The sequence below is a fragment of the Grammomys surdaster genome, unplaced genomic scaffold (genome assembly GCF_004785775.1).
Source record: "Grammomys surdaster isolate TR1022 unplaced genomic scaffold, NIH_TR_1.0 270, whole genome shotgun sequence".
In the NCBI taxonomy this organism is placed as follows: Eukaryota; Metazoa; Chordata; class Mammalia; order Rodentia; family Muridae; genus Grammomys; species Grammomys surdaster.
The window spans coordinates 3,507,643-3,517,665 of NW_021604711.1; positions in this window are offsets into that span (position 1 = coordinate 3,507,643).

Here is a 10,023-nt window from a genome sequence, read left to right on the forward strand (position 1 = left end):
ATCTGTACAGGTTACAGAGGATCTGTACAGGTTACAGAGGATCTGTAGAGATTACAGACGATCTGTACAGATTACAGATGATCTGTTCATATTACAGACAGGAACAGTAGGACAGGGCTGGAGAGATGGGTTAGTAGTTAAGAGTACTTGCTGCTCTTCCATAGGATTCAAGTAAGGTTCCTAGGACACATGATGGGCAGCTCACAACCGCCTTTAACTCCAGCTCCAGGGGCTCCAACACCTCTGGCTTCTGTGTGTACTGTTACTCACCCACACATTCACGTAATTTATAATAAATAACATTTCCTTTTAAAAAGAGATACCACAAATGTTTGAGGAGATAGGCGTTCTCCCTAATTTAGATGTTACACACATGTACAATATCACAACACCAGGGGTACCCATTATTATGTATAATCTTAATATGCCAGTTAAAAATGAATTCATTTTTAAATCATTTATTTAAAGTTATTTTCAAAAAAGGTTCTCCTGATCCTCCGGCTTCTACCTCTCAAATGCCAGAATTTTAAGGGGTCCACTGTCTAGTCTGCTTCCCCCCAGGCCCACAGGAACTGGGTCAGAGCATGCCCTCTTTTATTGTTGTCTCAGGTCTGTGTGCACTACACCAACCATGGTGGTGCATGGTCCAGAGGCTCCTGCCAGTCAGGAGCCTCAGCTGGAAAGCTTAAGTCTAAGAGCATAAAAGGCAGAGGCTTGTAGGGATTCAGCTAGGATGGTGTGGTAAGGGGGGGGGGATGGAAATGGGTGTGGAATGGTTGAGTTGCATAATGGTTTCTAGGTTTTTTTTTTAAGACACTAATTTTCAGATTAGACATAGGTGCTAGTTGAAAAACATTGTGAATGTCTTAAGTGCCAACATGGTTTGTTTTATGCTGTGTGAATTTAGCGTCAGCAAAAAAAAAACAAACAAATAGGTAAAAAGGAAAAGAAAAACTGAAAAGTGGTACACGCCACCTTCTCTAAATGAAATTAATAAAAATTAACAGCAAACAGAAGGTTAAATTTTGCTCAGTGGAATTTCTAGCTTTTGGCGCCCTCTGCAGGAGTTTATTTGTCACTACATCTGTGTGTCTTTCGAGGGTCCCCCCCACCCCGCCCCTTCCTTCCCTCGGACAGAACCAGGGGGTTTATTTGCACTAAGTTCCCGTTGAATCTCCCCATTTCCACTTGCAGCAGCTTTGCTCCCAAGCCCTTAAGCAGGACGCTCTGAAGTCTCCTCTCCTCAAGGACCTCTGAAAGTGGTCCCCAGGCTCCTGGGCCTCAGCGGGCACAAGGTCAACTGCACTGGCTTCCAGCATTTTTGTAGCAACTACAAGGTTGTGTCCTGAGCTTTCCACTCATGCTGTGCTGATAACCCCAGTACTGTAGCTGCTCCCACCGTGGGAACCTTGCTGTGCAAGATGGGTCGGTGGACAGAAGGAAGGGGAGTGGAGTTGTGTAGCTTTGCAGAACAGCCTCTTCATCGGGGAAAGTGTCCTGTCCCTGGGCTGAGCCTAGGGTCTTCAGATGTTGCCCCTGGTCTTGGTCACCATTCATTTAGAGGACCTCCAGAGTGGGTCCCTCTTGGCTCACAAGAGTCTCAGTAAGCCCTGCTGTCTCCGTACATAGCAAAGATTCCCCCAGGGTCTTCAGGACCCTGCTGTCATGGGCCCACAGGGCCATCTGAGGATGCAGGAAAAAAGTTCTTTTGTCCACCTAACAAAGAAGTAAAAGGCAAAAAGTGTTACTAGACATCCCTGGATGTTCAGGAGGAGCCATCATATGATACCCAAGAAAGCAAAGTCCCTTCTTGGGGTTCTTAATCTAGTTAATGAAAGAATGGGTTCAAAATCTAGTTAATGAAAGAATGGGTTCAAATGGAAGCTCAGAGACAATTCAGGAGGTGAAAGAAAAACCTCAGACTAGTCAAGCTGTAAGTCTAGCAGCACCCTAGAGGATGAGGGTGGAGAAGCGGGAGAAAGGCCATGTTGTCTGAGATAAGCTGGCCCTGTGAGAAAAGAAAAAATAATCTATCAAAGGTGGCTAGCCTACCCAGGGCCAATATCTGTAAACCTTTAATCTCCCCCAGTGGGTAAAACTCTTATTTCTCTAAGGTCTTGTGCTTTCTCATGGTCTCTTTTGGACATTCAGCTCTGGACTACTGAAGGACAGATGGCAGGACGCTAAGGGCTCACCACAGAGGGGTTACTAAGCTCCATTTTAAGCTTCAAGCCAAAGAAAATATTGTCAATGTTAGACCTATCACTGGAACTTTTAAATCCGAGGATAGCCAGGGTGGCTTAAACCAGAAAAGTCCCTCCACCTTCCCAAATCACTAAAGAACCATATGATCACATCAAACTCCCAAACAACTATTTGGTGACACAGGCCTTTGTAAAACCATTTATCGGGTTTTCTGTGCTGTGACTGATCTTGGAGGTCTAGACCCTTCCCACAGTGGCTCCATCCCAGCCTCCTGGGCAGTGACCAGGCAAAGACTGGCAAATAGACCACACACAATTCTTCTTTTAAGGGACTCAAATATCTGTTGACCTTCTCAAATGATGGCTAGGTATCTTCCCAATCGGATCTGGGAAGACTGGGATTCTAATGCTTTCCTTCAGGAATCTCATGATTGACGCCATGGCTCTGAAAGAATCAGCCTGCATTGGGCAAGCTGTCACAACAGGCAAGTGACAGTAAAACACTTCAGCTTGGAACTGAGAATATCAACTGTTGGGAATTGCAGCATTTGTACTGTAAATAAAAAGTTTTACACTCTTACAGGCATAAGGAAGCTTAATAACAGAAAACACCTTTGCTGGCTTTTTTTTTGTTTTTGTTTGTATGTTTTTGTTGTTGTTTTGCTTTTTTTTTTTTTTTTTTTGAGATAGAGTCTCTCTCTGTAGCCTTGGCTGTCCTGGAACTCACTCTGTAGGGCATGTTGGCTTCCAACACATAAATATCTCTCTCTCTCCCTCCTGAGTGCTGAGACTAAAGGCATGTGCCATCACTGCCCAGCCAGAAATCACTTGTTAATATTGCCTTCATTCCTTAGCATACATCAAGTTAGAATATCTTTGAATTGTGTTGTGGAACACAAACAAGTCCATCATTTCACTAGTATTTAATATTAGTCTTTGATAATGGTAAAACTATATGTATAATAAAGGATTTTATATTTTTTGAGACAGAGTCTCACGTAGCCTAAAATGGTCTTGACTTCGCTATGGAGCAAAGTATAAAATGAGGCAGGGAGTCAGATGCAATCCATCAGCCAGTTGAGATTGACTTTGTCTGCCTCTCTGCCTCAATTTTTTAGGGGCGTGGTCAGGAGCTTAAAGTTATCCTTAACTCTATCCAGGACAATCTTTTGTGGTAAATCTAATCAGTTTAGCAACTCTCAAGAGGTGGTTGGAGGTTTATCTTCTAGAGATGACTCTAGATCTGCCCAGTTGACCAAGATTAACCACTGGCCACTAGATGTGATGGTGCACGTCTTTAAGACCAGCATATGGGGCTAGAGAGATGGCTCAGCAGTTAAGAGCACTGAATGCTCTTCCAGAAGTTCTGAGTTCAATTCCCAGCAACCACATGGTGGATCACAACCATCTTTAATGAGATCCGATGCCCTCTTCTGGTGTGTCTGAAGACAGCTGCAGTATACTCATATACATAAAATAAATAAATCTTTTTTTTAAAAAGACAAAATCCTTAAAAAAAAAAAAGACTAGCATATGAGAGGCAGAGGCAAGTGGGTCTCTTTGAGTCTGAGGCTAGCCTGATCTACATGGCGAGGTCCTGACCAGCCAGAGTCACATTGCAAAACCCTGTCTCAAAATAAACCAAAACAAGACAAAAGAAAAAGATTAAGGCAAGTTAACTGTAGGAGGAATCCATGCCTCAGTGATCCTGTGGCTCCTCCACATGTTCTCTCTTGCCTCAGTCTATCTCTAAATTATGCCCTTGGCATACTACCGGCAGACCAAGACGGTATCTGCCTGGCCCTGAGAGATTATTGTCTCTGTGTCAGCCAATTAAGGATAGCGCTGGACACAGCTAAGAAACTTAGAATAAACATCTGGCTTAACAGAGAGTGTATCCAAGGAGTGGCTGCTTTGGAAAGACACTTGAATCTGACTTTTCTAGCTACTGCCTCCCCTGGCTCACTTACCTGCTATAACTCTTCTCTGTGTTTTCAGTCCTGTTTACTTAACCTCTTGATAATATTGGTAACTTCCTGACTATATCAGCCACTAAGCTCTATATGGTATTGTCTTGGGGACATCAACCATGACCATTGATATTGACAGCTGTCTCCCAACCATGAGGGCCTCTCAGTGTCCATGTGATGTCAGCATCCAGCTTCAACCTCTTCCAACAGTTGTTTTCTGCATTTCCTACAACAAACACAGTGACAGATAAGCCATCAATTAAATGTCATCAAATGTCACCAGGTGCCCCGTCTCAGCTCTAAAGCTCCAAAAGACAATCTTTGTTCCTTATCAGTGATTTGGTCTTGCTGATCTGTCATGGGGAAGTGTGAAAACAAATGGCCCAAAATAGAAGCAGATGTTCCCATACTGTAACATCCGATCCTGACTACATGGAGCCTGACATCAGTGACGTGTGAAGTCTCATATGAAAGCTGAGAGTTTAACATTCAGTGGCCCATGGTGCCTCACCTCAAACAGCCAATCTCAAGAAAGGGCTTAACAATGTATCCATTCAGATTCAGAGGCCACACAAGTTACATATAAGACTGAGTAAGTTCCCTTATTCTAAAAGATTTCTCAGTCCTTTTCAGGATTGTCTGAGAATTTGCCAGCCGAGTCTCTCCTGGCAATGTATTAAGACAAAACAAACTTCTTCAATAAATCTGTTTACCTGAAATGCTTTTGCCCACATGCCTTTGGCTTATCTGCCATCCCTGAAGAACAGTAGATGCATTGATTTATGACTTCCGTTAGAAAGTTACTACATTTATGTGTGTGCATGTTATGCATGTGTTAGTGCCATGACACATGTAGTGATCAGAGCAAACTTTCAGGATCCACTTTTCTCATCCCATCACTTGGGTCCTGGGGATCAAAATCCGGTACTCAGGCCTGGAGGCAGGTGCCTTGGCCCATCGAGCCATATCACCAGCCCCTAGGACTTTCTTTTCTTTTGTGACTATAAAAAAATCGTGTAAAAAAAATTCCACAGTACTTGGTGTCATTGGAGACAACATGAATATGTGTCTCTGGACCATGATTCATTCATATTTGGCTCAAAATAAATTATCTCTTGCAGGTTTGTTGGTGTCCACTATAATTTCTGCCCTTAGAGGTAGAATCAGGAGGATTAAGGAGTTCAAGGTTATCCTAGACTATAAGGGAACCTATCACGAAAACGGGGTGGGAGGAAGGAGGGAACACCTTGTTCCTTTATAGTGAGAGCAGCGTGCTGTGCTTTCATGGGTAATTTCACTTCCTTTGTGCTGCTGGCTTAGATTTATAGGGGATTCTCACAGGAATGGCACGACTGAATCACACGATCTGTTTTCAGTTTTGTGAGGAATCACCATGGGCATTTCCACAGTGGTTGTGCTAATTCACATTCCTGCCAACTATGTCTAGCCGTCACTCTTCGGTCTCCCTCGCATTTACTTTCTTGGTGGTAGCTGCTCTGCACTGGGTGAGATGAAATCCCAACATAGTTTGGATTTGCGTTTTTCTGAGGACTAAGAGTTTTGAACATTTTTTTTTCTGTTTTCCTTTTCCTTTCTCTATTTGGACATTTATTTGTACTTCTTTTAAATACGGTTGGGATTGAGCATTAGGAATCTAGTTCTACACTGTGGATATTCGTTCCCCATTGGCTCCATGGCTGGTGAGTGTTTTCTCTCATGCTGCACTGCTCACTCGGTTAGCCATCTCTTGTGCTATGCAGTAGCTGTTTAATCCCATGCAACTGCATGAGTTGGTGCTTGCTATAAATTTCCTGGGCTATTCTAGTACTTTCCAGAAAGTCCTTGAAGTTAGGAAAGCCATGGATCTCCAAGCTAGTATGGACTGCCATTAACACAAAGGCATAGCTTTTATCTCAAAGAGGGAAAATAGCTTATTCTGGAGCTAAATATCAGTGACTACGGGCCTAGGAACAGGGATTCAGTTTATTCCAAACTCTATATTCTGGTATGGTAACTGTTTCATGAAATCTTGGTAATTACAGAGCAACAACAATCAAATAATGAATCAAGGTTTTTTCAACCTCATTGAGCAGCACCGAGGCTACAGCTGAGAGTGTGGAGGGGAAGTCTCTGCTTGGGCTTCAGAGGTTACCTGATGACACCTCTAGTCTTTAATTCATGGGAACTAGAGAACAGTTAGTACATCCCCAAACGACTACCTGATAGTCACAAAGATGCTGGTGTGGACTGAGGGTGATAGAGCTTTCTTGACTCTTGCTGAGCTTAACCCAGAGTGTTAGAGTGCCCATCCATCACACTTACCAAAAGCTAGCATGGACCAGTGGCGTCTAGGTTCCATTCATTGCCTCACACATAAGAATAATAAGATGCAGCTATGGGGGGAGCAGAGGGAACACAGACTTAAGGAGAAGTGAAATGGATTCCTGAGACTGATGGTGGTGCCCAGGAGGTTCTAGGGGGACTCTGTCCTGCTCTGCCAGCTGGCCTCTTAAGACATATGGCAGGAACTAGATGGGGACTGAAGTCATCTTTATTGAGATTGGCCATTCTCATATGGGGTGCTGAAGAGGGAAGAAGTGGGACCCAGAAGATTCTTAAGAGGTCAGAGATGAGGCTTAAGTCTTCTGAGGCTTTGGAAAGAGAGAGTAGGTATTGAGCCTGGGTGATATAATTGGTAGGGTTTTGTAGCTGAATGATGTTTGGCTATAAAGGGGTTTTGGATGCTTCATCCCCAGAGATCCATCTGAGAAGTTGATAAATGGGAAAAGGTGTGTCAGACTGTGTAGTGGGAGATATTTATATTTCCAGCCCGAATAGGAACGGTCAATGAAAACACAACTCAGTAATTATGAATATATTCTGTAAGCCTAGATTGGGCAGATACCCCTACACTACTCAGTTCCCCAGCTATGAGACCCTTATAACTTGAGGATTTTCCAGACCTTGCGTTTGTCCCTCTACCTCCTGCTTCCCAGTTGTCCTCTCCTTCATCGACTTCTCTCTCCTCTCTTCTCCCTGGTCATCCTCTCTTCTCTCCCAAGTCGTTGTCGTCTCCGTCGTCTCCATCTCTGTGGAGAACGACTAGAGGAAGACAATGGATGAGGAAGATGACAGAAACAACAGAGACAATGACGACTGGGGAGAGAAGAGAGAGAGGACGACTGGGGAGAAGAGATGAGAGAGAAGATGACAGAGGACAAAGGAGGAGGACGACTGGGAAGCAGGAGATAGAAGGACAAACGAAGGGTCTGTAAAACTCTCAAGTTATAAGGGTCTCATAGCTGGGGAACAGAGTAGTGTAGGGGTATCTGCCCAATCTAGGCTTACAGAATATATTAATAATTACTGAGTTGTGTTTTCATTGACTGGTCCTATTTGGGTTGAAGATTTAAATATCTCCCACTACAAGACTGTGTGGTATAGAGGAGGAGAAAGTGGAGGAGGAGGAGAAAGAGGAAGAAGAGGAGGAAGCCTGGAGTCAAGTGCATCGGGGGAGTGAAGAAAATAGAGGCTCCTACTTTGGCTTAGAGGTCCCTTCCCATCAGGGGGACAGAACAGGTTGATACCACTAGGCAGGAGTGGGTAAGGGGATTACCCCTTAAAGACACAGCTAAGTGGTGGGATTTGGGGAGGTTAGTAAGGCTCTTCCTCTAACCCTGACAACAGGAGAACAAGAGAGGTGGGTTCCCCAAACTCCGTCAGGACTGAGTAGATGACCCTGGTATCCAGGAGGAAGGAGATGTGCAACATCTGATACCATGATGACTACCCGGGGCTTCCTGAGGAAGATGGTGGTGGTTCAGCCAAGGGAGTCCAGGCCTCCTCAGTTGTCCTTCGTCAGGCTTAAGAGGTCAGCTAGAGGGTGATTTAGGCCTGGTGTCCCCACACTGTGAGGGACGTGGGGGCAGTCACAGCCCAATGTCCCTTTTAATGGCACATTGGCCATGGTCTAGGAGGTTTACAAGGGCTCAAGCAGACTTGGGTCCAGTAACCTTTCTGACTACATTTGAAATAGGGACCTGGAAGTTTTGGGGCTTTCAGAAGTGAGGAGGCAGTTGCTATGACTGGCTGAAAGGCTTTAGCTGCCCTCGTGTGTGTGTGTGTGTGTGTGTGTGTGTGTGTGTTATTTATTTTATGTATGTGAGTACATGGTCACTCTCTTCAGACACACCAGAAGAGGGCATCAGATCCCATTACAGATGGTCGTGAGCCACCATGTGGTTGCTGGGAATTGAACTCAGGACCCCTGCAAGAGCAGTCAGTGCTCTTAACCACTGAGCCATTTCTCCAGCCTCAGGTATTTTTGTTTGGGGCATTTTTAAATTTCTCTCATGGTACACCTTAAAGGCCACTGCTAAAACTTCTGTCTGTAGAGTCTAGGTGTTTAAATTTGGCCCTAATGTCAGGGGAACTCTGGGAGAAGTAGGTCATATGGAGTAGTTCCCCACCTGGAGCCTCCGGGTCCAGATTTGTGTATTGTAGGAGGTCCTTTGTGAGGCAGTCCAGGAGTTGAGGAGAGCATTCATGTTTGTGATGGATGACTTCTTGGATTTTCTCTAATTTACCACTTTTAGGGCAGCTTTGTGGAGACCAACCAGGAGGCAAGTTATAAACTACTCTCTAGCTAAAATGCCCCGTGGGGTGTTATAGCTCCATTTGGGATCCTGATCAGGAACCGGCCTCAGCCCCAATTGGGTGGACAGTGTTAGGTTGGTGGCTTTTGTCTGTTTCCAGACTTGCCTGTGCTCTTCAGGGAGAAGGCTGCTGGTCAGAATTTTGTGAATGTCGTTGGAGGTGAGACTGTAAAACTGGGTGATATATTGGAACTCTTTAATCAAAGTGGAAGGATTAGTAATATAAGATTCCAACCTCTTTTCTGAGAGGTCACTTAAGAAAGGGATGGGTACAGCCAATTCATCCACTCTGGTGACCTTCCACGGAAGGTGAGCTTGGGCCAGGTTAGGGTGGGAAGAGGGACATAGACGGAGTGCCATGGTGGAGCAGGAACGAGCAGCAGGAGGACCAAGGGCTGCTGGTGTGTGGTGGTGCCAGGGAAGGTTGATTTGGACATGTCACTGAGGGGGAAGGAAGGGGGTAGAGGAGAGGAAGCTGGGAGTAGAGACTGATTGTGGGGAGGCACATTAGCTGCATCAAAAGTAGTGAAGAAACCACCTTCTCCAGACTTCATAGCTAGAAGAAGATGAGCTGGGAGAACAGGAAGTACTGAGAGAAGGCTTGGACAGAGAGAATCTCCTATTTCCTTGATAGCTCACAGTAGTTGTAGAGGTCCCAAATAATATTGGGATCTAGGACACCATTAGGTGGCCATTTTGATAGATTTTCTAAGGGGCACTGAGGCCAAATTTTACTGCAAAGCTGAACAAGCTTAGGGCCCTTCAGGTTGGGTGCCAGTTTGCTAAAAGGCATCCCAAGGGGGAATGAGAGGGTACAAAAGACACTGTTCCCATGGATAAGAGAGGGGGCAGGAAGGAAAAATGTCACTGCAGTCTGTAGTCACAAGCATCCCCAGGACTCAGAGAGGACCAGAGGAAGGCACAAGCTGTTCAGTGGGTTGTCATCACATTCAACAGGGACCAGGGGCTTAGCCTGGCTAAACCTGAGGAGAGACTTAGTACCAGGGCTGTTGTGGCGGCCCGAAGGTGAGGATGAGAATCCAACTCTAAAGGCGGGAGTGGGGGGGTGGGGGTAGGGGGTGGGGTGGGGGGGGTGTCTCATCCACAATGTAGAATCAGGAACAGGGTCACAAAAGCCACGAGGCCCTAGAGGGGGCTATGTATTTATGGGCAGCTCTGAAGGGAAGGTGGTAA